At 46.7% G+C, this 26,049-nt stretch overlaps 1 protein-coding gene across 2 annotated transcripts in view; it reads right to left on the bottom strand.

Moving 5' to 3' along the window:
- Window positions 1-25,481, bottom strand: part of CDC42EP4 (CDC42 effector protein 4) — a 44,356-nt gene extending 18,875 nt beyond the window's left edge. Inside the window, exon 1 of one of the 2 annotated variants that reach the window (XM_083148747.1) lies at window positions 25,292-25,481. The gene's annotated coding sequence lies outside the window, so the exon portion shown is untranslated. Of the gene's footprint in view, window positions 1-7,714; window positions 7,846-25,291 lie in introns of those variants that run through there. The other variant, XM_083148748.1, reaches the window with a different exon arrangement.
- Between the last annotated feature and the right edge of the window lie 568 nt (window positions 25,482-26,049).

Here is a 26,049-nt window from a genome sequence, read left to right as displayed (position 1 = left end):
CGGGCACAGTAGTGCAAAAGAAATTCAGTGGAAGACTTGTAATCCCATAAAATGCAAATGGCTTCACACAAATTAATACTTTGGGAGATCTCACCGTACAGGAAGATGACAAGCTACGCTTTGTGATGTGAGAGTTCCATGCTATGCCACTGTTAAACATTATCTTGGAAAGCACAGTATGTATATGTGAACATACCCCTTGTAGATGCAGGAAGAGAAATGAAAGGATATCTAATGTAGGCCAAGTACGATAAGGGAGCAGATGAGAACAAGCAGGCCAGGACACAGATGCATATACAGAGCATCCGCCAAGTATTCACAGCGCATACATTTTTCCACACTTTGGTATGTTACAGCCCTATTCAAAATTTAAATACATTATGACAACGTAGAACAAATTTGGGGGGAGATTTTTGCCAATTTATTCAAAATAAATAAACGAGAAATTCTTATGTACATAAGTATTAACAGCCATTGGTCAATACTCTGTTGATGCACCTTTGGCAGCAATTACAGTCTCAATTATTTTTGATGCCACAAGCTTGGCACACAGATCTTTGGGCAGTTTCGCCCATTCCTCTTTGCCACACCTCTCAAGCTCCATCAGGCTGGATGGGAAGCGTTGGTGCACAGCCATTTTCAGATGTCTCTAGAGTTGTTCAATCGGATTCAAGTCTGGGCTCTGGCTGGGCCACTCAAGGGCATTTAAAGAGTTGTCCAGAAGCCACTCCTTTGACATCTTGGCTGTGTGCTTAGGGCTGCTGTCTTGCTGTAAGATGAATCGTCACCACAGTGAGCGCTCTGGAGCAAGTTTTCATCCAGGATGTCTCTACATTGTTGCATTTCTCTTTCCCTCTATGCTGCATAGTTTCCCAGTTCTTGCTGCTGGAAAACATCCCCACAGCATAATGCTGCCACCACCATGCTTCATTGTAGGGTTGGTATTGGCCTGTTGATGAGCAGTGCCTAGTTTCCTCTGAACATGATGCCTGGTATTCATGCCAAAAGAGTTCAATCTTTGTCTCATCAGACCAGAGAATTTTGTTTCTCATGGTCTGAGAGTCCTAAAGGTGCATTTTGGCAAACTCCAGTTGGACAGCCGTGCGCTTTTTACTAAGAAGTGGCATCCGTCTGGCCACTTTATCATACAGGCCTGATTGGTGGAATGTTGCAGAGATGGTTGTCTTTCTGGAAGGTTCTCCTCTATCCACAGAGGAATACTGTAGCTCTGACAGTGACCATTTGGTTCTTGGTCACCTGCCTGACTTGGGCCCTTTCTTCCACTGATAACTCAGCTAGATGGCCGGGCAGCTCTAGGAAGAGTCCTGGTGGTTCCAAACCTTTTCCATTTATGGATGATGGAGCAAATATTTTTCTGTACCCTTTCCCAGATTTGTGACTCAAGACAATCCTGTCGCGGAGGTCTACTGATAATTCCTTTGACTTCATGCTTGGCTTGCGCTCTGACATGCACTGTCGAGTGTGGGACCTTTAATATAGACAGGTGTGTGCTTTCCAAATCATGTCCAATCTACTGGATTTACCACAGGTGGACTCCAATTAAGCTGTAGGAACATCTCAAGAAAGATCAGTGGAAACAGGATGCATCTGAGCTCAATTATGATTTCTAAAGGTGCGTACACACGGGGCAATATGATCGCTGGCAATATATTGCTCAGCAATCATATTGCCCCGTGTCCCGTTTTCATCTGCGACCAGAGATGGTCGCAGATGAAAATTTAAACACTGCTGGGTGAAGAGGCAGGGGATGTCGCTGGTCGGAGGAGCATGCTCCTCCGACCAGCGACCATCCAGGGGCTGAAAACGGGAGCGCGCACCCGGCGATTTATCGCTGGTGCACACTCCAATCACTGGCAATATGGTCGCTTAGCGACCATATTCCCAACGATTTCAGCCACTATCGCCCCCGTGTGTACACAGCATTAGTTTATTTTTATGTACTTTTTTTCATGTTGTCATTATGGGGTATTGTGGTGTGTAGTATTTTTAGAAGAAAGGTGAATTTATTCCATTTTGGAATAAGACTGTAACCTAACAAAATGTGGAAAAAGTGAAGCGCTGTGAATACTTTCCAGATGCACTGTATATGCCTAAGAAAGTCATACTATTGTCGGGTGGTAATTACACCCGACAATTACAGCATTACAGCAAAGAAGATCAATGCAATAAACAAAAAAAAAAATTAAACAACTGGCACAAATGCATACAATGACACATCCTAATGTTCTCTATGTACAATACCACTGAATCAGGTAGTGCTACTTAATGGCTATAGCTTGGTTCAATGGTCCTATGCCTCTCTTTCAGGTTTAATAACTAAATTAAAGCTATTCTCTTTTCTGGGATGAAAACAGTGATGTTCCAGTGACGTGGAACAGACTATGACTAACATGATATGGTATGCTCCTGACTCACAGCCACAGAAATAGAACATTCTTATAAAAAGCATAAAAGAAAACATTGGACAGACACCGCTATTAGACCACGCTGCTAGATAGAGCTGCGCCAAGGATATATATATATGAAGTCTGCGAATGTCTAACATTTAAATAGAAAAGCATTCCTAGGTAGACACAAATACATGTTTATCAACACAGGTCGAGGAATTACACTGTGCAAAATAAAGCTAATCCAATGCAGACATCCTCTGGGACATCCTCTGTTTTTCTCATAGTAATGAATTATTTCAATTTGGAGCAATTTCACAACTTTGCACACATATTGGAATCAATGGGTTACATTTACTAAAGCAACCAGATTCTGTCTATCATTTCTCTATTGCATGGTAGAAAATGAAAGACAGAGGGTCAGATTCTCTAAGCCAGGGCTCGACAAATTTCTTTAAAATCTAGGAGCCAGGATGAAAATGTAGGAGCCAGATAAACTAATAGTAGGGACAGTGGGCGGAGAAGGCACACCCCAAAATATGTACACACGCCATAATTCCCATTACATATACCACACGCTGTAATGTCCATTACACATTATACCAAACATCGTAATGCTCATTACATATAATACCACATGCCGTAATTACATATTATGCCACATAAGTTCCGCTTACCTACATGCTCGTTGCTATGGGTTTCATGATTGATGCCAGTAGTTAACATGCTCATTGTCAATGGGGTTAACATGCTCTGCTAGGGTAAATGCTTGTTGCTATGGTGTTACCATAGACTGCTAGGGGTTAACATGCTCTGCCACTATGGGGTTACCATGGTCTGCCAGGGGTTAACCTCCTCGTTGCCAAGGGGTAAATGCTTGTTGCTATGGGGTTAACCCGGTCTGCGGGGAATAAATGCTCGTTGCCATGGATAGTGTTCACTCTAGGATTTTTTTAGGGTGCTGACCACCGAGTAGAAATATATGTTAGAAAAAAATATATACATATATAAAAATTTGCAGGTACTTCTTAATCTTTGTGGCCACCGCTACAGTTACGTTAGCCGCTACTTAACAAAGAGGAGTGAGGTGGGCACAGGGTAGGATGAGGTGGCACAAAGAGGATTGAGGTGGGCACAGGGATGGATGAGGAGGTTCCATAGGGTGAAGGTGGTCACAGGGAGGGGTGAGCTGGGCATGGGGGGGGGGGGGGGGGGGGATGGGGGGTTAGGGGGCCACAAAGAGGAGTGATGTGGGCACACAGGGTAGGGTGAGGCGGTTTCATAGGGTGAAGGTGGCCAGAGGGAATGATAAGTTGAGGGGGAGACCCCACCAGAATGAGGGGGAAAACCCTGATTTCCCCATCATGTACAGCAGCATCACTCACCAGCCATGGCCTGAGCTCCCTGCAGCGGCAGCAGCACTACAAGGTCCTCCTTAGTCCTTAGAAAGCGCTCAGTCTGCATGACCTCTGCCATGCAGGGTGACTGGCCAGCAGGCGGGGTGAGTGAGAGCGGAACTTGAAGCCGGCCCAGGCATGTCAGTGCGGGCGGGCAGCGGTGTACAGCTGACAGCCGCTCCCTGTCATCAGATGAGGTGAGCGCCGCGGCCTGTCAGCAAGGCGGGGGGAAGTTTACAGTCACATGCCCAGCACCGGGCGCTGAACGGCGGCTCCGGGCACAGCAGCATCATAAGCCGCAGCCCCACGGAGTGTTATCCTGTATACAGACAGCAGAGCAGTGCACAAAGCTGCCGCTGTATCAGAGTCCATGAAGCGACTATTTCAAAGTCAAGGTGGCTTGTGAGCCAATCAGGAGCTACCACTGCAGCTCCGTGCTCCAGTTTTGAAACAGGCGCGCTGCGGACCTGCGCTCAGCACTGATACAGCAGCAGCCGGGTGAGCAGTGCACCGCTCTGCCGGCTGCTGCTGCGCTGCCTATTATATCTAATAGTATAATCCACCATGAGGCCACTGAACCTGTCATTAATTCACGCTACCACTGTGCCCGGGGGTTCTGTTTCCTGGCAAATGTGGTCGCCAGGAAGCAGAATCTGGTCGACCTGGCGCCTGGGTTTTGTCGAGCCCTGCTCTAAGCTTCAAAAGTGATAAACAGCCAGCCAATGTCACAGACTGTGTTTGAAAAATGTCAGACAGGAGCTGATTGGCTGGCTGTTTATCACTTTTGATGCTTAGAGAATCTGGCCCAGAATCTGATTGGTTGCTATGTTGCCTATTTTCATTTTTAGAAGAGAGAGTGCCAGGTACACTAAGCTTCAGAAGTGATAACATTGAGAGTGGTTAAACAGACAGCCAACCAATCAGCTCCTACCTGCCTTGCTACAGACTGTGTTTGAAAAATGGCAGGCAGGAGCTGATTGTTTGGTTGTTTATCACTTTTGATTAGTACGCGGCCCCCCTTCGCCGGACATCGCATTTTTAATAACGGCATATGCTATAACATATGCCGTTATTCATGCAAGGGACAGCTCTTGCGGTAAGAGCTGTCCCTTGCGATGCGGTGCCGGCACTGGACTTCCGGGTCTGTGACCCGGGAGTCCATCTGCGCATGCGCAGACCCCGGCGCCGGCCGCAGGGCACGCTGGGAGGGATCCGTGACGGATCCCTCAAACAGCGCTGCGGTAAGAAGCCCATAGGCTTCTGCAGGGATTCGCCAGCTTTAGCTGGCGATTCCCTCCGCAGCGCTGACACTGCGGAGGCGCCATATAGCATATAGAAATGCGGTAGAAACCCCGAAAACGGGGTTTTTACCGCATTTCTGCTATATAGCATCCCGCCCATAGGGTGTACCCAGACTGACTGGGATTGGGAGAAATACTCCTCTATGGGATCGGTTCTGTGAAGCAGTAATGCTATCCATTACAAAATAACTACTTCTGCATATTTGCTATTAATATGGTTTAGAAAAAAAAAATTACGTATAAAACCCTGTGCAACACTCTCCAAGCAATAGAATAACTTTGCACTGACAGCTATCACTCCCAGTCTAAGAAAGTACATTTCAATTGTTTTCATAAAATGTCCCTTTCTGTGCAATGCCACCCTCCGTATAGCAAAAGTTTAGGCCCATGTAAGGTTATAAAGAAAGCAATGCGCTACAAAGGCATTATTTTAATAAGTACCACTATTTTGTAGTTGCAGATTTTTGACACATGAGAACATAGAGACATTTTCACGGGGCATAAAAAATAACAGCGTATAAGATGTTAACAATGTATAAAGGCTTAAATGTGCCATTTTATGGCCTGGAAAAGCCTTTCGCTTAATGCACACATAAGAAGCCTCTGTTCTCACTACACTAGAGCAATGTGTTGCCTCCACGTCCATCAGGCTACTAGAGAGAAATAACATCACACGTCACACCCAAACTTTCTCTAGAGCAGCATCAATATTTTGGATCCTGTGACCGAGCTGTGTCAAAGGAGTCCTTTATGCACTGCATCCATCTCACAGACTGCAGACACCGCTAACTACCTTCTCTTAATGAAGCCCAACATCACATCTCTGTATTAGACAAGGACGTACTGTGTGACACTAGGTCTAATAGATATGGCTCTGGGATTTCTGCAGAGGGACACAAAAGCACACCTCTGCTGAATAGAAGCATTTATGAAATACACAATAGAACTCCAAATTATTTTAATGACAAATAGTCTGGTCATGGATTCCTGTGGCACCAGTCCATAGTCTCCTGGGAACTCGATATACAGGTTTAGTAGTATAAACTGTAATCTCACACTGGAAAGCAAAAGTTGTAACCCATATTAGGCAATATTGAATTGTTTTCGCAACCTGCAGCCACTAGAAGGCGATCAATGGCGCTATTCAATTGTAGCGCCAATGGAGCGTGTTCAGCTTGCGCCCTGGAGGGGGTGTTTGTCAGCTGAAATGCAAGATACCGTATATACTCGAGTATAAGTCGACCCGAATATAAGCCGAGGCACCTAATTTTACAACAAAAAACTGGGAAAACTTATTGACTCAAGTTGGACCCTCACTCAAGTATAAGCCAAGGGGGGCTTTTTCAGCATAAAAAATGTTCTGAAAAAGTAGGCTTATACTCGAGTATATATGGTAAGTCACCCATTTTAGAGCTAGAGCTGGACTTTTCATGACATGTCCATTATTTTGGTTGGGTTTAGCTGCTATACGCGGCTACACCAGACCAGGATCACTGCATAAAGATCAATTTCAATATCGCCCCCGATCCTACATCACTTTAGGACAGTGGTTCTCAAAACCTCACACAGTTCACGTTTTCCAGGTAACCTGATAGGTGCACTCATTACACTGTCGCATTTTAAAATAAGATTGGCTTATGTTCATCAATAGTGATTGCAGGACAGGTTACCTCATGCCAGATAAGGGGCAGGATGTATTAAAATACATTGCCGCCTTTCGCCACCTCCCCGCCGCGATGCTGCCGCATGTGCGGTGACTGAGGCCCCCGCGATACCTGTACACTGGTGTGCGGGGGGTCTCCGTCACCTCCCTGCCGCCACGCTCTCCCCTCACGCCGGGGACAGCTATGCATGCTGTCCCCGGCGCTTCCTCCCCCCCCCTGCAGCCGGAAGGATGTCCGGCTGCTTCACTAGGGGGAGGCAGGGCTTACCTTCTGGGGTCCAGGAGGACCCTTCAGGAAGGTAAGCCAGAGGGGGGGTCGGCGAATCGGCGGGTTTGCGTCGGCGAAAAGAAGCCCATAGGCTTCTAAAGGGTATCGCCACCCAAAGGTGGCGATACCCTTCAGTGCGGTATCATTTTTGATACATTGGAAAATGGGGTAAAACCGGGGTTTTACCCCATTTTCCATTTGATACATCTCGCCCAAGGTGAGAACCAATTTTAAATATGATACATAAGTAAAGAAGGAAAAAAAGTATGCCCAGACACCCTTCTGCTTTATGCAGCCATTGAAACACTCTCTATCCTGTAAATGAATTAGCACAAATAAACCGTATACATAACTAGTAAGCCCGCTCGAAGCATAAGCTTCGAAATCTAGTCTGCTAACTTCTGTGTTTGTGAATGTGTGATAGAGATGTAGTTTTACTCTCTGCCAGCAGATGGCAGTGTTTCGGAGACTCACAGACTATATATATATATATATATATATATATGAAGCAAAATAACGGGCACACGAGGACTTTCAATGCGGTGAAAACAAGGACTGGTTTATTACACAGTCGAGATGTTGTCAACGTTTCGGGGTCTCCCCCGTCGTCAGGACAAATAAGGTATATGTGCAAGTGCTAGACAATACTGACATTTATAAGCTTAAAACATACTTACCCCCTCCTACAGGCAGCTCTCTCTCCGCGACCGCCAGGCTTGATTTCCGGGTGCGATCGCTCTCTGGTGACGTCACCGCTACTCACAGCGCCGTCTGACAGGCGCATCGCTGCGGCTCCGTCCTGGGGTCACGTGGGGCTGGCTGCTGGGGGAGGCAGAACAAGTGATATTTAGTGGCATAGCAACGATAAACAAATAAAAAGTACAAGTGTCACATGAAACTGGTTTCCCATATACCGCATACATTTAAGGGGAAACTCAACAACGTGCAAAAATATACACAGCAATAACGTGAAAAATAATGCATGAGTGACAATGGGTGTATATAAGCAAAAAACATGTATAGAACAATAGACAAACATGTTAAAAACCCTATACTTCTGGGGACTGCGTGAGATAATTCGCAGAGGGTAAAGAGCATGGAAAGCTGATGGTGAAAGCACCACTAATCACAAGTGTGCCTCACATAAAGCACGTGCAGCGGGTAGCTGCTGGACTGTGCTGGCAAGCAAAAGAGCCTACATGTCAACAGGAGCAAGTGTCGACCATGTGTCGGAATGCCTGAAAATGGCCTGTAGGGATGCCAGATGGTCTGAGGCAGGACTAAAAGGTGTGAAGTGGACAGTGGGGTTAGGGTTCCTTATAGGAAAGCATGTAGACCCAAACTGTCATTTAACCCCTTGGGGGCCAGGGTACCCAATCTGAAAATCCATTGACATTCTAGTTGTAAAAGTTTTTTAGATCGGTCACCTCCACGGATGGAGGGAGGGACGTGGTCTATAATCTTGTAACGCAGCCGGGCCAGGCTATGTTTAGCTATGGCAAAGTGCCGGGCTACCGGTTGTTGGCTTTTCCCTGAAATCAGGGCTGCTCTGATGGCACTGCGGTGCTGCGCCATGCGGACTTTGAATTCGCAATCTGTCTTGCCGACATAATAAAGCCCGCAAGGACAATGGATGACATAAATGACGAACTCTGTGGAACAGGTCAAGGGCCAATTAATTTTGAATTTTTTGCCTGTGTATGGATGTGCAATATCTTTGCATGCTACCAGATAACCGCAAGTGGTGCACCCAAGGCATTTAAAGCAACCGACTCTGGTGTTGCGATACGGCCGTGTCTGGGTGTTGAAGTTGGTGATTTCAGTTTTAACCAAAAGATCTTTAAGGTTGGGGCCACGGGTGTAACTCGGCATGAGTTTGGTATTTTTAAATATGGGTAGATCAGGGTCTGTGCGGACAATGTCCCACCATTGTTTGGCTTTGCTGGTGGTGTACTGGCTGGTAGTGCAAAATTCGTTAACCCATGGTATGCTGGGTTGCTTCTGGCTGCTGGTTTTGTTGGCGATGAGATCATTACGATTTTGAGCCATGGCCTTGGCTTTAGACTGTATGAGTTCATTAAGGGGGTACCCACGTTGTGAAAATTTATCAATCATAATGTCGATTTGGCTAGAGGCCTCCGAATCTAGGTCGGCTATCCTACGGACTCTTAAAAATTGGGAATAAGGGAGGCTTTTGACCGTGTTACGGGGGTGATGGCTGTCATGTCTCAGGACTGTGTTGCGGTCGGTCGGTTTAACATAAAGCGTGGTGTGCAGATTGTCATTACTGATTGAAATGGCCAGATCAAGAAAGGGAATCGTGCTGGTACTGGTGGATAGCGTGAGTTTCACTGGATGTTGCGAGTTATTTTGGGTTACCACAAATTCCTCCAGAGTGCTAATGGGGCCACGCCACAGCAGGAAGAGGTCATCTATGTAGCGTTTGTACATGACCACTTGGGCATTGACCACCTGATTATCTAGTAGCTGCATCTTTTCCCACTGCCACATATAAGCATTGGCTAGGGAAGGAGCTACCGGGGAACCCATGGCACACCCCGTTTTTTGTAGGTAATAGCACCCGTCGAAGAAAAAGTAGTTGTGCGCTAGCGTGTATTTTAATAAAGCGCTAAAGAACTCTACTTGGGGGCCTTTGTATGAGGGATGATCTTGAATAAGACCGGCCACAGCCTGTACCCCATCTGCATGCGGGATGCAGGTGTACAGGCTAGTGACATCAAGCGTGGCTAAAGTGACATCCTGCATATTAGACCCTTGATTGGCAAACAATTGCAATAGGGAGGTAGAATCTTTAAGATAAGTGGGTACTGATTGGATGCAGGGCTGAAGAAAAGTATCCAAGTAGATCGCAACAGGCTCACACAGCGACCCCCTGGCAGAGATAATGGGTCTGCCTGGGGGGTGCCGTGCGTCCTTGTGTATCTTGGGTATCGTGTAAAAAATTGGCGTAACCGGGTACGCTGTTTGTAATTTTTTGCAAACTGTCTCAGTAATAATGCCATCTTTGGCCGCTGTAGACAACATAGAGTCCAAGATACGCTTGTACTTGATGGTGGGATCCGCTGTGAGTTTGGTGTAGGTAATATTGTCCTGAAGAAGATGGTAACAGTCATCCCTGTATTGGCCAATGTCCATGACAACTATAGCCCCTCCTTTGTCAGCACTACGAATGACAATGTCAGTGCGTTGACTAAGATCTTTGAGTGCTGAGCGTTCTGATGTAGAAAGGTTGGGGTATACCTGTGGGGGGGGTTGGGGGAGTGCGGCATCCAGAAGACGGGAGAAAGTTTTGATTGAAGCGTTGGTGGATTGTGGATCGAACTTTGAGCGGGGTCCAAGATTTTTAATTGCCATAGGTAAAGGATCTTCCGTCTGAGGCACTGGTGTTTTTGAAAAGTATTCTTTAAGTTTTAAGTTTCGGTGGAATTTGAAAGTATCAACTTTCCAACGGAAAGCATTGGGGCCTCTAGACGGGACAAACGAGAGTCCTCTGCTCAACACCTGCATCTCTGTGGTGGTAAGTGGGGTGGAGGAGAGATTGAAGATTAGATCCGGGAGCCCTTCGGGGGTTTGCGCTTTGATTTTTCGGCGACGATTTTTCCCCCCTCTTCTTGTGGGTCTTTTTGGCCGGTTTTGGGGCCGGTCCTGGTGTTTATACCTAAAGGGCTGGGACCGCGGCTGTTACTGGGGCCTCCTCTGTAAAACGTATCGGTCTCGCTCCCCGAAGTACTGGATTTATGGAAGCGTTGGCGGAAACCTGGGCGGCCACCTCTTCTACCACGGATGGGAGGTCTAGAGGTGCTACCAAGCCACGGGTACACAGAGTGCTGCTCGTAGTCGGCCTGGACTTTCTTCAATTTTTCTTTTTTAAAGCGTATTAGCTCAGTTTGATAAGCATCCACTTGGATTTTCAATTTGTCAAGCCACTTAGTTGAGGTGTCGTTTGTCAGGTTCTCAAGCTTGGTTGCTTCAAAGATCTCTAATTTTTCTTTGGTGATCTGCTGCTCCTTTTTGGCCTCCTCAATGACAAGGAGGATCAAGTCCATGGAGCATTTATTAAGTATGGAAATCCACCTTTTACAAAACGGGACGCTGTAGCGGCCAATAGTGGGGGTGTTGTGCACCCTGAACCCGCGAGGGATTTGTTTGCTTCTGTAATAGTCGGACAAAGTCCGTGCGTGATATGAAAAGTCAAGCTCTCTTTTTTTAAGCTTAAACAGCTCGTTGTAAAGATCCTCGCTGGTATCGGCGTCAGTTTCCACAAATGCTGGGTCTTTGGTGAGGATGCCGTCAGCCTCAGTTTCAGAGTAACTGAAAAAGTCGGAATTGTCACATTGAAGGACGTAGGCTGCTGCTGCTGGGAATTCAGGCTGGCTGCTTGTCATGCTCAGACAGAAGCAGAGTGTGATGGAGGGTAAAATGGTGCTGAAATGCAAAGCTTACTTGACCCTTTGAACAAAGGGAAGGTTTGCAGCGTAGATCCAAAGTGTTGAAGCACGTGGGATGTAGAGGGCAAGGATGAGGAAAGCTGGTGAAAGGGCGTGCCTGGTGCCAGGTTTTGAGTGTCGACTGCGTCCAAGTAGAAATGCAGTCTACACCCCCATGTAGATTCCAGATAAACTGGCACTCCCGGACTTTGGTGTATGCCAAGGTGGCTTGCCCCGGTGCCTGCGATGGGAACCTTGCAGTTCCAGAGATATGAAGCAAAATAACGGGCACACGAGGACTTTCAATGCGGTGAAAACAAGGACTGGTTTATTACACAGTCGAGATGTTGTCAACGTTTCGGGGTCTCCCCCGTCGTCAGGACAAATAAGGTATATGTGCAAGTGCTAGACAATACTGACATTTATAAGCTTAAAACATACTTACCCCCTCCTACAGGCAGCTCTCTCTCCGCGACCGCCAGGCTTGATTTCCGGGTGCGATCGCTCTCTGGTGACGTCACCGCTACTCACAGCGCCGTCTGACAGGCGCATCGCTGCGGCTCCGTCCTGGGGTCACGTGGGGCTGGCTGCTGGGGGAGGCAGAACAAGTGATATTTAGTGGCATAGCAACGATAAACAAATAAAAAGTACAAGTGTCACATGAAACTGGTTTCCCATATACCGCATACATTTAAGGGGAAACTCAACAACGTGCAAAAATATACACAGCAATAACGTGAAAAATAATGCATGAGTGACAATGGGTGTATATAAGCAAAAAACATGTATAGAACAATAGACAAACATGTTAAAAACCCTATACTTCTGGGGACTGCATGAGATAATTCGCAGAGGGTAAAGAGCATGGAAAGCTGATGGTGAAAGCACCACTAATCACAAGTGTGCCTCACATAAAGCACGTGCAGCGGGTAGCTGCTGGACTGTGCTGGCAAGCAAAAGAGCCTACATGTCAACAGGAGCAAGTGTCGACCATGTGTCGGAATGCCTGAAAATGGCCTGTAGGGATGCCAGATGGTCTGAGGCAGGACTAAAAGGTGTGAAGTGGACAGTGGGGTTAGGGTTCCTTATAGGAAAGCATGTAGACCCAAACTGTCATTTAACCCCTTGGGGGCCAGGGTACCCAATCTGAAAATCCATTGACATTCTAGTTGTAAAAGTTTTTTAGATCGGTCACCTCCACGGATGGAGGGAGGGACGTGGTCTATAATCTTGTAACGCAGCCGGGCCAGGCTATGTTTAGCTATGGCAAAGTGCCGGGCTACCGGTTGTTGGCTTTTCCCTGAAATCAGGGCTGCTCTGATGGCACTGCGGTGCTGCGCCATGCGGACTTTGAATTCGCAATCTGTCTTGCCGACATAATAAAGCCCGCAAGGACAATGGATGACATAAATGACGAACTCTGTGGAACAGGTCAAGGGCCAATTAATTTTGAATTTTTTGCCTGTGTATGGATGTGCAATATCTTTGCATGCTACCAGATAACCGCTAGGGTTTTTAACATGTTTGTCTATTGTTCTATACATGTTTTTTGCTTATATACACCCATTGTCACTCATGCATTATTTTTCACGTTATTGCTGTGTATATTTTTGCACGTTGTTGAGTTTCCCCTTAAATGTATGCGGTATATGGGAAACCAGTTTCATGTGACACTTGTACTTTTTATTTGTTTATCGTTGCTATGCCACTAAATATCACTTGTTCTGCCTCCCCCAGCAGCCAGCCCCACGTGACCCCAGGACGGAGCCGCAGCGATGCGCCTGTCAGACGGCGCTGTGAGTAGCGGTGACGTCACCAGAGAGCGATCGCACCCGGAAATCAAGCCTGGCGGTCGCGGAGAGAGAGCTGCCTGTAGGAGGGGGTAAGTATGTTTTAAGCTTATAAATGTCAGTATTGTCTAGCACTTGCACATATACCTTATTTGTCCTGACGACGGGGGAGACCCCGAAACGTTGACAACATCTCGACTGTGTAATAAACCAGTCCTTGTTTTCACCGCATTGAAAGTCCTCGTGTGCCCGTTATTTTGCTTCATATCTCTGGAACTGCAAGGTTCCCATCGCAGGCACCGGGGCAAGCCACCTTGGCATACACCAAAGTCCGGGAGTGCCAGTTTATCTGGAATCTACATGGGGGTGTAGACTGCATTTCTACTTGGACGCAGTCGACACTCAAAACCTGGCACCAGGCACGCCCTTTCACCAGCTTTCCTCATCCTTGCCCTCTACATCCCACGTGCTTCAACACTTTGGATCTACGCTGCAAACCTTCCCTTTGTTCAAAGGGTCAAGTAAGCTTTGCATTTCAGCACCATTTTACCCTCCATCACACTCTGCTTCTGTCTGAGCATGACAAGCAGCCAGCCTGAATTCCCAGCAGCAGCAGCCTACGTCCTTCAATGTGACAATTCCGACTTTTTCAGTTACTCTGAAACTGAGGCTGACGGCATCCTCACCAAAGACCCAGCATTTGTGGAAACTGACGCCGATACCAGCGAGGATCTTTACAACGAGCTGTTTAAGCTTAAAAAAAGAGAGCTTGACTTTTCATATCACGCACGGACTTTGTCCGACTATTACAGAAGCAAACAAATCCCTCGCGGGTTCAGGGTGCACAACACCCCCACTATTGGCCGCTACAGCGTCCCGTTTTGTAAAAGGTGGATTTCCATACTTAATAAATGCTCCATGGACTTGATCCTCCTTGTCATTGAGGAGGCCAAAAAGGAGCAGCAGATCACCAAAGAAAAATTAGAGATCTTTGAAGCAACCAAGCTTGAGAACCTGACAAACGACACCTCAACTAAGTGGCTTGACAAATTGAAAATCCAAGTGGATGCTTATCAAACTGAGCTAATACGCTTTAAAAAAGAAAAATTGAAGAAAGTCCAGGCCGACTACGAGCAGCACTCTGTGTACCCGTGGCTTGGTAGCACCTCTAGACCTCCCATCCGTGGTAGAAGAGGTGGCCGCCCAGGTTTCCGCCAACGCTTCCATAAATCCAGTACTTCGGGGAGCGAGACCGATACGTTTTACAGAGGAGGCCCCAGTAACAGCCGCGGTCCCAGCCCTTTAGGTATAAACACCAGGACCGGCCCCAAAACCGGCCAAAAAGACCCACAAGAAGAGGGGGGAAAAATCGTCGCCGAAAAATCAAAGCGCAAACCCCCGAAGGGCTCCCGGATCTAATCTTCAATCTCTCCTCCACCCCACTTACCACCACAGAGATGCAGGTGTTGAGCAGAGGACTCTCGTTTGTCCCGTCTAGAGGCCCCAATGCTTTCCGTTGGAAAGTTGATACTTTCAAATTCCACCGAAACTTAAAACTTAAAGAATACTTTTCAAAAACACCAGTGCCTCAGACGGAAGATCCTTTACCTATGGCAATTAAAAATCTTGGACCCCGCTCAAAGTTCGATCCACAATCCACCAACGCTTCAATCAAAACTTTCTCCCGTCTTCTGGATGCCGCACTCCCCCAACCCCCCCCACAGGTATACCCCAACCTTTCTACATCAGAACGCTCAGCACTCAAAGATCTTAGTCAACGCACTGACATTGTCATTCGTAGTGCTGACAAAGGAGGGGCTATAGTTGTCATGGACATTGGCCAATACAGGGATGACTGTTACCATCTTCTTCAGGACAATATTACCTACACCAAACTCACAGCGGATCCCACCATCAAGTACAAGCGTATCTTGGACTCTATGTTGTCTACAGCGGCCAAAGATGGCATTATTACTGAGACAGTTTGCAAAAAATTACAAACAGCGTACCCGGTTACGCCAATTTTTTACACGATACCCAAGATACACAAGGACGCACGGCACCCCCCAGGCAGACCCATTATCTCTGCCAGGGGGTCGCTGTGTGAGCCTGTTGCGATCTACTTGGATACTTTTCTTCAGCCCTGCATCCAATCAGTACCCACTTATCTTAAAGATTCTACCTCCCTATTGCAATTGTTTGCCAATCAAGGGTCTAATATGCAGGATGTCACTTTAGCCACGCTTGATGTCACTAGCCTGTACACCTGCATCCCGCATGCAGATGGGGTACAGGCTGTGGCCGGTCTTATTCAAGATCATCCCTCATACAAAGGCCCCCAAGTAGAGTTCTTTAGCGCTTTATTAAAATACACGCTAGCGCACAACTACTTTTTCTTCGACGGGTGCTATTACCTACAAAAAACGGGGTGTGCCATGGGTTCCCCGGTAGCTCCTTCCCTAGCCAATGCTTATATGTGGCAGTGGGAAAAGATGCAGCTACTAGATAATCAGGTGGTCAATGCCCAAGTGGTCATGTACAAACGCTACATAGATGACCTCTTCCTGCTGTGGCGTGGCCCCATTAGCACTCTGGAGGAATTTGTGGTAACCCAAAATAACTCGCAACATCCAGTGAAACTCACGCTATCCACCAGTACCAGCACGATTCCCTTTCTTGATCTGGCCATTTCAATCAGTAATGACAATCTGCACACCACGCTTTATGTTAAACCGACCGACCGCAACACAGTCCTGAGACATGACAGCCATCACCCCCGTAACACGGTCAAAAGCCTCCCTTATTCCCAATTTTTAAGAGTCCGTAGGATAGCCGACCTAGATTCGGAGGCCTCTAGCCAAATCGACATTATGATTGATAAATTTTCACAACGTGGGTACCCCCTTAATGAACTCATACAGTCTAAAGCCAAGGCCATGGCTCAAAATCGTAATGATCTCATCGCCAACAAAACCAGCAGCCAGAAGCAACCCAGCATACCATGGGTTAACGAATTTTGCACTACCAGCCAGTACACCACCAGCAAAGCCAAACAATGGTGGGACATTGTCCGCACAGACCCTGATCTACCCATATTTAAAAATACCAAACTCATGCCGAGTTACACCCGTGGCCCCAACCTTAAAGATCTTTTGGTTAAAACTGAAATCACCAACTTCAACACCCAGACACGGCCGTATCGCAACACCAGAGTCGGTTGCTTTAAATGCCTTGGGTGCACCACTTGCGGTTATCTGGTAGCATGCAAAGATATTGCACATCCATACACAGGCAAAAAATTCAAAATTAATTGGCCCTTGACCTGTTCCACAGAGTTCGTCATTTATGTCATCCATTGTCCTTGCGGGCTTTATTATGTCGGCAAGACAGATTGCGAATTCAAAGTCCGCATGGCGCAGCACCGCAGTGCCATCAGAGCAGCCCTGATTTCAGGGAAAAGCCAACAACCGGTAGCCCGGCACTTTGCCATAGCTAAACATAGCCTGGCCCGGCTGCGTTACAAGATTATAGACCACGTCCCTCCCTCCATCCGTGGAGGTGACCGATCTAAAAAACTTTTACAACTAGAATGTCAATGGATTTTCAGATTGGGTACCCTGGCCCCCAAGGGGTTAAATGACAGTTTGGGTCTACATGCTTTCCTATAAGGAACCCTAACCCCACTGTCCACTTCACACCTTTTAGTCCTGCCTCAGACCATCTGGCATCCCTACAGGCCATTTTCAGGCATTCCGACACATGGTCGACACTTGCTCCTGTTGACATGTAGGCTCTTTTGCTTGCCAGCACAGTCCAGCAGCTACCCGCTGCACGTGCTTTATGTGAGGCACACTTGTGATTAGTGGTGCTTTCACCATCAGCTTTCCATGCTCTTTACCCTCTGCGAATTATCTCACGCAGTCCCCAGAAGTATAGGGTTTTTAACATGTTTGTCTATTGTTCTATACATGTTTTTTGCTTATATACACCCATTGTCACTCATGCATTATTTTTCACGTTATTGCTGTGTATATTTTTGCACGTTGTTGAGTTTCCCCTTAAATGTATGCGGTATATGGGAAACCAGTTTCATGTGACACTTGTACTTTTTATTTGTTTATCGTTGCTATGCCACTAAATATCACTTGTTCTGCCTCCCCCAGCAGCCAGCCCCACGTGACCCCAGGACGGAGCCGCAGCGATGCGCCTGTCAGACGGCGCTGTGAGTAGCGGTGACGTCACCAGAGAGCGATCGCACCCGGAAATCAAGCCTGGCGGTCGCGGAGAGAGAGCTGCCTGTAGGAGGGGGTAAGTATGTTTTAAGCTTATAAATGTCAGTATTGTCTAGCACTTGCACATATACCTTATTTGTCCTGACGACGGGGGAGACCCCGAAACGTTGACAACATCTCGACTGTGTAATAAACCAGTCCTTGTTTTCACCGCATTGAAAGTCCTCGTGTGCCCGTTATTTTGCTTCATATCTCTGGAACTGCAAGGTTCCCATCGCAGGCACCGGGGCAAGCCACCTTGGCATACACCAAAGTCCGGGAGTGCCAGTTTATCTGGAATCTATATATATATATATATATATATATATATATATATATATATATATATATATATATATATATATATATATATATATATATATATATATATATATCCTCAATATCATTTACACAGCCTTGCCCCCCACTCTGAGCATGGCACTGAAGAAGGCAGATATGTACCCAAGAAAAGACCTGCAACATCTAGTAGGTGTGTCAAAAACAAGTGTTGTCAGAAGACCACAGAATGGGAAATAATGTAAAATCAATAAATAATAATAGCTAGCTGTGTCACAAATCAGGAATCTGTTAAGAGACACCCCGGGGTCACAAATTCCCTGTGTGTATACTACCTTTCCTCTGGTAATCCCCTTGTAAGACTATCTGAGGCACACTTCTGCTGCTCCAAGTCAGGAGGCCACTCAGTTCTTTATAGCACCATTATATTATTAACAAGTTAACAACCAGTACATACAAGTAAAGAAAAAATAAGACCATTGTTAAAACATAAAGCCATTCATTTTACATTTATTCATATGATTTGCATTATTTTGTATTTATTATCTAAACTTTGCTTTTATGCAAAACCCACTCACAGCTGCCTAAGTACAAAGTAGCAGTAACATAAAAGACCAGTACACGCAAGACAAGGGGCCTGATTCAGCAAGGACTTGCTACGCATTGGTCATTTGCTGCTTAGTGAGCCCTGAAACACCACCCGGCTGAACGTCCCCTCTGCTGCCGAATCCCCTCTGTAACATGCGAGGGGAACGTACGTGAACACATACCCTTGCATGAGGTCGAAAAAAAATTCAGTTCAGACTGACTCTGCTTTCCTAAAGGGAGAGAAGTCACTTGACTGTCTAATGATTTCTCTCCCTTTAGGAAAGAAGAGTCCGTCTGAACTGAATTTTTTATTTCCTCTGGTGTCTGCTGAACGGCGAGCGGGTGCTGACATCATGTGATCGTCTCGCCCGCGATCCCAGGAGAACACCCAGTGTTTTCATGTGGACGCCCATAAAACGGTGGGTGTTTGCCTGATCCAGCCCCCTCTGGAGCAAATGGCTCGGTGAAACTCGTCGAAGCCCTTCGATCCCTGGATCTGCAAATGCTCAAATACACACAGATGCAGACCCCCCCCCCCACCATAGGAACGGGACCGAATTCACCCCGTTCCTACCGGTACTGAATTACCCCCAAAGGGCACTAAGGGCGGTAAGCCCAGACGAATGATACTGTGCAAACACAGTGAATCATATCAGTAAACGATATCAGTGATGACACACACACACACACACACACACCCCTGCTGCTGCTGCATGCTTTGTTGACAATATAGTGAATAAACATACACACATTCAGCACATCGAGGGGTTTTACATTGAAAAATGGAAATACTGTTATATAATTAACTACAAATATTATATATATATATTATATATTACATAAGTCAAACTTACCAGCTATTTGATTTGTTCTATAATTACAGGGGAATATGTAGGGAAATCTTGATTAGAGTTAATTATTGTCAAGGACACTGCAAATGTTTGGGAACCAGGGAGTCAAAATAAACTCTGATTTGACAACATTCTTGGTATAGCGCCAACATATTAAATTGCACTTTAGAAATGGGTGAAAACATTAGTAATACAGGACACAGTATGATCAGGCAGTGAGGTAGGGGGCTCCTGCTTGCAAGCCTTACAGTCTACATACTGCAAATGGTCCAGCCAGTGTGCTAAAGTTCTTGATAGGCCGGATCATCCAGTTACACAGAAATGTTGTCACTGGGTCAGTGGTTTGTCCAAGTAAAGAAAACAAACCTATGTAAAGTATGTGTGCACTGTATAAGGGCAGCTAATTGGTTAGAATTGTCCATGGAGGATATGTGGGTGGGCTGTGAATTAGGTTATGTGGGTGGGGCTGGGATGGAGGATATTTATTTATATTTACAGTTTCTTATATAGCGTAGCATATTCCGTTTCGCTTTACATGTGGGTGGGCTGTGATTTAGGTTATGTGAGTGGGGCTGTAGGATAAGCGGGTGGGCTGTGACTTAAGGCCCCCATACATTAGGCCGACTTGTCCTAGGGACAAGTCGGACCCAATTTACCTGCGAGCCGCCCGGCTCCCCGGGAGGCTCACATACAATTTGGCACTTGATGTGCCATTTTTTACATGGGATAAATCGCATGCGATTTATCCCATGTAAAAAAAAAACCCGGGGAGCTGCAGGGCGGTGAGGAGTAGTGGGGGCGGGCAGCGGCAGTAGTGGGGGCGGGCGGCGGTGGTGGTGGTGGGGGCGGGCAGCGGGTGCGGTGAGCGCTGCTGACCTGGCCGGGCAGCGTACTTACACATAGCAGCAGCAGGGACGGGACGCATAGTGGCGGCTATTAGATTTTTAAAATACTTGTCAAATGACCGGCCGCTCTCTGATTGGCTGGAGAGCTCTCAGCCAATCAGAGAGCGGCCGGTCATTTGACAAGTATTTTAAAAATATAATAGCCGCCACTGCGCTGCCCGTCCCCACTGCTGCTATAGTACAGTACACTGCCCGGCCAGGTCAGTCAGCAGCACTCGCCGGCGCTCAGGGACCCGCTGCCCGCCCCACTGCTCCCCCGGTGTCTGCATGCATATGCCTGTCAGGTGGCAGGCATATGCATACAGGGAGGTCGGACGTGATCGTATGTACAGACCGTCCGACCTCCCTGATCCGGTCCGATGCGCACGGGACCGCACATCGGATCAGATATCACACACCTACGATTTTGGACCGATTTCACCCGATTATCGGCACAAAGTGCCGAAATCAGATGAAATCGGCCCAAAATCGCATAGTCTATGGGGGCCTTTAGGTTATGTGGGTGGGGCTGGGATTTGATCAGCTTGCCTGAAGTGATGAGCTTTCAGGGAATGCTTGAAGGTATGGAGGCTAGGAGAAGTTGCACTGAATTGCTGGCTGCCCCCGCAGACTGGGCAGTGTGTAGTGCCAGCTGGGAACTGCAGGAGAATATCACATCCAGCTCCTGTCACTGCAGAAGAGCTTGCACTTTTTTGTCAATATATTGCACATCAGCCAATCAGAGAACAGCCAGTCATTTTTAAAAATCTAATACCTGCCACTGCACGTCCCGTCCCACAGCGCTGCTGAATGATATCTGTGATCATCACACCGCCCGGCCAGGTCAGCACTCGCTGGCGCCGCCAGCTAAGCGCTCAGGGACCCCTGATGAGGATCACCGCCGGCCCCCTGACCCTCACCGCCCGCCCCCTGCTCCCCGACGTGATAAATCGCAATGTATTGTATTGTATTTATCACATGTAAAATTTGGCTCATCAATTGCCAAATTGTATGTGAGCCTCCCAGGGAGCTGCCGGGCGGCTCGCAGGAGTATTGGGTCCGACTTGTCCTAAGGACAGTCAGCCTAATGTATGGGGGCCTTAATACAGGTGAGCATAAACTATAATCGTGGGGTTTATTTACCAAGGGTCATGTTTCTAAACTGTATTTAAAAGGACAATGTTCCTAAGTAGCCATGTCTTGCAAGTAAAAGCATTACACTTTAAATATGAGACAGAAACACAATCCTAAGTGACTCTTATAAATAAACCCCTATATCTCCTACACTTATACTAAGCACCACAATCACATGCAATCACCATGTGATATTTATATAATAGAAATCATGTCCGCTCTTGTACATAGTCATCTCTGAGTAATGGCTCCCTGTCAATACCAGTTTAAGAAATCAAAATGCACTGATGCCTTAGGGGATTACTGCTTGCTCATTAGTTCAGACTGAGATAAGACGTGTATACTCTGGTTAGGTCTACATCTATGGCGCTACAAATCTTGCAGTAACCTCATTGCAGATTAAATATAATTCAATAGTTTGTTTGATTATCAGAGGTTAATGGCAAAAGTTCCGTTTTAGTCTAAACTACCAGAGATTTTGTTTTCATCACTTCTGTGTGTGCTATATTGATCTAAAGTATGCCATATGTATGGCACTGCGAACCACTTGTGGCGCCTTGTAAATATAGGGCCTGATTCTGGTTCACTCGCAAAAGCAAATTCTCTCTCTAATGGACAAAACCATGTGCACTGCAGGTGGGGTAGATGTAACCTGTGCAGAGATTTAGATTTGTGTGTTCTCTTGTTTCTGAGCAGGGTAAATACTGGCTGCTTTATTTTTACACTGAAATCTAAATATCCGTTTGAAGTACAAAACCCACCCAAATCTAAACTCTCTCTGTACATGTTACATCTGCCCCACCTGCAGTGCACATGGTTTTGTCCATTAGAGAGAGAATTTGCTTTTGCAAGTGAACCACAATGTGGCCCAAAATATATTAATAAGAAGAAGATGACAACACCACCCATGGTGACAGATGGCAGATTCCCAGCTGGGACTTGCTGCAGGCTAAAGTGACACCTATCACCCCAATTTCATGAAAATCAACATCCAAAAACAATTTCACCCCAACAGGCACTGACCTATATAGTTTCATGGATTATATATACAAGGCCTAATGGCCTTAACAGTCTCAAGGGAAAATGTATAAATATGATCTTAATATCAGCGCAAAGAAACATTATGGCAAAAGGACTTTTTTCAGAGATTGTAGACGTGCTGCTTGAGAAATCTCCACGGAATACCTTTTAACATATATGAAGAACCATAAACACTAACCACTTTTTTTCTCTGAAAATGCAGGAAAATGTATATGGGTTTTATTTATTAGTAACGGTTGATAAGGCAGATTTTCTATCACTGAGATGGTGATAACAGAGCTGGTACTATGGGGGTACATGTTCCATCACTAGAGCCCATGCACAGAGTGTTTCTTCCTAGGCACACTGTGATGAGCACTGCTAAACATTGTAGTACAGTAGCTAATGTTACAACAAAAAAAGTATGGAAATATGCTTATGTGTATGGAAATCGGATAATAGTATATTTTAGGCATGTGGCTCCAAATATTGGAACATCCCAAAAGCTGCAGAGATCATCTTAGTTCGTAGATCCCGTGTGTGTGTGTGTGTGTGTGTGTGTGTGTGTGTGTGTGTGTGTGTGTGTGTGTGTGTGTATCTATCAGTATAACAGTAAATGTTCTGGGGGAAATTTACTTAGATGGGAGTTCTATTTCAGATGGGATGTTATTATGGACAACCAATCAGATACTATTACCTTCTAAAAGGTGGTAAATAAATAAGAAATGGATTCTGATTGGTTGCCCATCACAACATGCTCCCTGCAGTCCTGAGGCTGCCAGAATTAGCACTGTCTCTCATATACTTTATCGATACAGAAACTCTCCCAATTATATTAAATACTGTGGGGGAGATTCTCTAAGCGAAAAATGCAGTAAAAACCCCGTTATCAGGGTTTTTACTGTAAGCATCCCCCGCCGGGTTCCCCATAGAAGCCAATTGGCTTCTACCGCAACCCTCCGCCACCCAGCGCCGACCCCCCGCATCGCCCCCTCGCCCCTCACCTGTGTCCGGGCAGCACAGAGCTGTGCTGCCCGGACCTGTGACCTCCACCCTGCACTGATCCTCTTCCGGGTGCAGGGAGGAGGAGAGCCCAGCGCAGCAGCAGCAGCGCCGGGTGTGGGAGGGAGGGGAGAACCGCCGGGACCTGCTGGGACCCAGCGACTCTCACCGCAAAGGACAGCTCTTAACGCAAGAGCTGTCCTTTGCTATAATTATCGCATATGTTACAACATATGCGATAATTATAAATGCGAAGGGGGCGGAGATTCTTAGAGAATCTCCCCCTGTATCTATCTCCATAAAGTAGGGGACACGAGCCTAACAGCTAAGAGGCAGTCTAACCCACAATATAGAGAGTTATGCACTATCAATCCTCTCTCCAAGTGGCATATACATCATAACCTGTGATACTACACAATATAAATTGAGCCCCTTACTATGTTTCATGTGTGTTTTATATTTCACAAGTTTTAAATAAATAAATGTTACATTTTATTGTGTGATAATTTCTGTGATAGGTGCACCACACCAGCGACAATCCTTTTTCTTGTTTCTCTTTGAAATATTGTGTCCATATATCTCTGTTGTCCAGTGGTAGCACACCTCCCATTTCCCTGTAACATACACACCATCCAATTGGTTACTAACAGGGGTCCTATGAGTGTCCCTTAATACAAGAGGACCGTCCTGTGCGAGTGAAAAATACCTATGTCTCCCCATCACAACATGCCATGTGAAATAGAACTTCCATCTTAGTAAATCCCCGTTCCCCCCCCCCCCATTTCACATAATAACTTCCTTGTGTTTACAAACTGATAACACATGTAACTATTGTACCTGCACAGTCAGGGGCAGATTTATTAAGCTTGGAGAAGAGATAAACTGGAGAAAAAGCGGAGAAAAGGTAAAAGGAGATAAAGCACCAGCCAATCAGCTGTGTTTGAAAAAGACAGTTGGGAGTTGATTGGCTGGTGCTTTATCTCCTTTTACCTTTTCTCTGCTTTATCTCCAGTTTATCTCTTCTCCAAGTTTAATAAATCTGCCCCTCAGTCTGTTTCTGTATGCATACAAAGCTGGCCTGAGTGAGCTGCATTGGTTCTCTGTGCCAGCTCCACTGGCAAACACTGCCTTCAGCACACAGCTACTGTATTAGGTTGTAAAACTTTGCCCTGTGCCCGGGCAGTCAGCGCTCTCCCCTGTATGAGTGCCCGGGCAGGCAGCGCTCTCCCCTGTATAAGTGCCCGGGCAGGCTGCGCTCTCCCTTGTATATGTACAGGGGCTGGCAGTGCTCTCCTCTGTATATGTACGGGAATTGGCAGCGCTCTCCTCTGTATATGTTCCCTGGCTAGCAGCGCTCTCCTCTGTATATGTACGGGATTTGGCAGCGCTCTCCTCTGTATATGTTCCCGGGCTGGCACAGCTCCGGCTGCTGCTATCACTGAGGGGACCATTGTGACAAGACAAGGGGAACTGTAACCCTTGTGTCCGGTGTGTGGTTACACATCGGCTGCTGAGATGTACCCGGACAATAGGGACACATAAGGGTATGGATTAGATAAGGAGTATACACAGTACCCACCACAAAGACCCTCCATCAAACCATCCTACTGAATGGGTGCAGAGACCACCCCCTTCCTCAAACAATGAAGTGCAGTCATTTGGATGGAGGCCTTTGTGTCCCTCTCAACACACAGGGACTTCAGCAAAGAGCAGCAATAGGAGCGCGATCCATGCAGGCGGTGCCCTGGTGCCCAACATCTCCCAGCCCAGGAACCTCTGCAGATCTGAGGCACTGCCAAGTGGGCGCTGGGGTGAACCACACAGTGCCCATAAATGCCACAACGAGCACACCGTCACTCTGCAGCCTGCAATGCAGACCGAGCAGCAGGGAAAGGGCTACTAAGGAGACTGCAACCAAATACCACACAGAAACTACTGCATGATTACACGTCTTCAACTTCCCACTTACCTTCCACGGCCTCATAACACAGTCCACACACATGCAGCACACATCCATGAGTGGCGACTCCAGCCAAGAACACAGTACCGTACAGTACAGCACTCCGCGACTCCCTCTGCAGATTTCCTCATCTATACACACCACGTCCCTGCCAGCAGCAGCAGCAGCAGCACAGCCACGGCGGCCAGAGAGCTGCAGTACAGTGCCAACCACGCCCACTGAGTGTTGTGCCACGCCCACTGGTCGCTGTGTCACGCCCCCTCCCTCTCTCTCCCGGCCTCGCAGTCGCACACTTTCTTTATTATAGTGGCGGTAACAAGCAGTCTGCTGTGCTCTGCTACTCGTACAGACAAATGCAATTACCTGTAACAATAGACGCTTTTAGGTTTCGGAATCGCATAATAAAAGAAGAGAATCCTTTTCAGAGTGGCGACTATTGACTAGTGGCAAATAAAGATCTTATCCCAGAAGGTGTTAAATACATTATGTATACATAGACGGTGTAGGAAGGTTTTGGTCAATGATTATGTGGTGATATTCGAATCTACGATACTTCCTCATCTTTGCGGCCACCACTACGCCAGTTATGTTAGCCGCTACTTAACCGCTAAGGATTATCGGCGCAGCACCATTGTCTGCTCGCCACAACTTTACTAAAGGTAATAGATGGTGGCGTGGACCCTGGGTTGTGGCCGTACAGAACGTAAGTTCAATAGCGTAAATGGTGGCTGCACAGATAAGGAAGTACTGAATCTACTGTAGCTAGC

This window comes from Crinia signifera, chromosome 6 (genome assembly GCF_055691185.1).
Source record: "Crinia signifera chromosome 6, ASM5569118v1, whole genome shotgun sequence".
NCBI lineage: Eukaryota > Metazoa > Chordata > Amphibia > Anura > Myobatrachidae > Crinia > Crinia signifera.
Note: the sequence above shows the minus strand (reverse complement) of the source record. Positions and strands in the feature narration are given on the sequence as shown.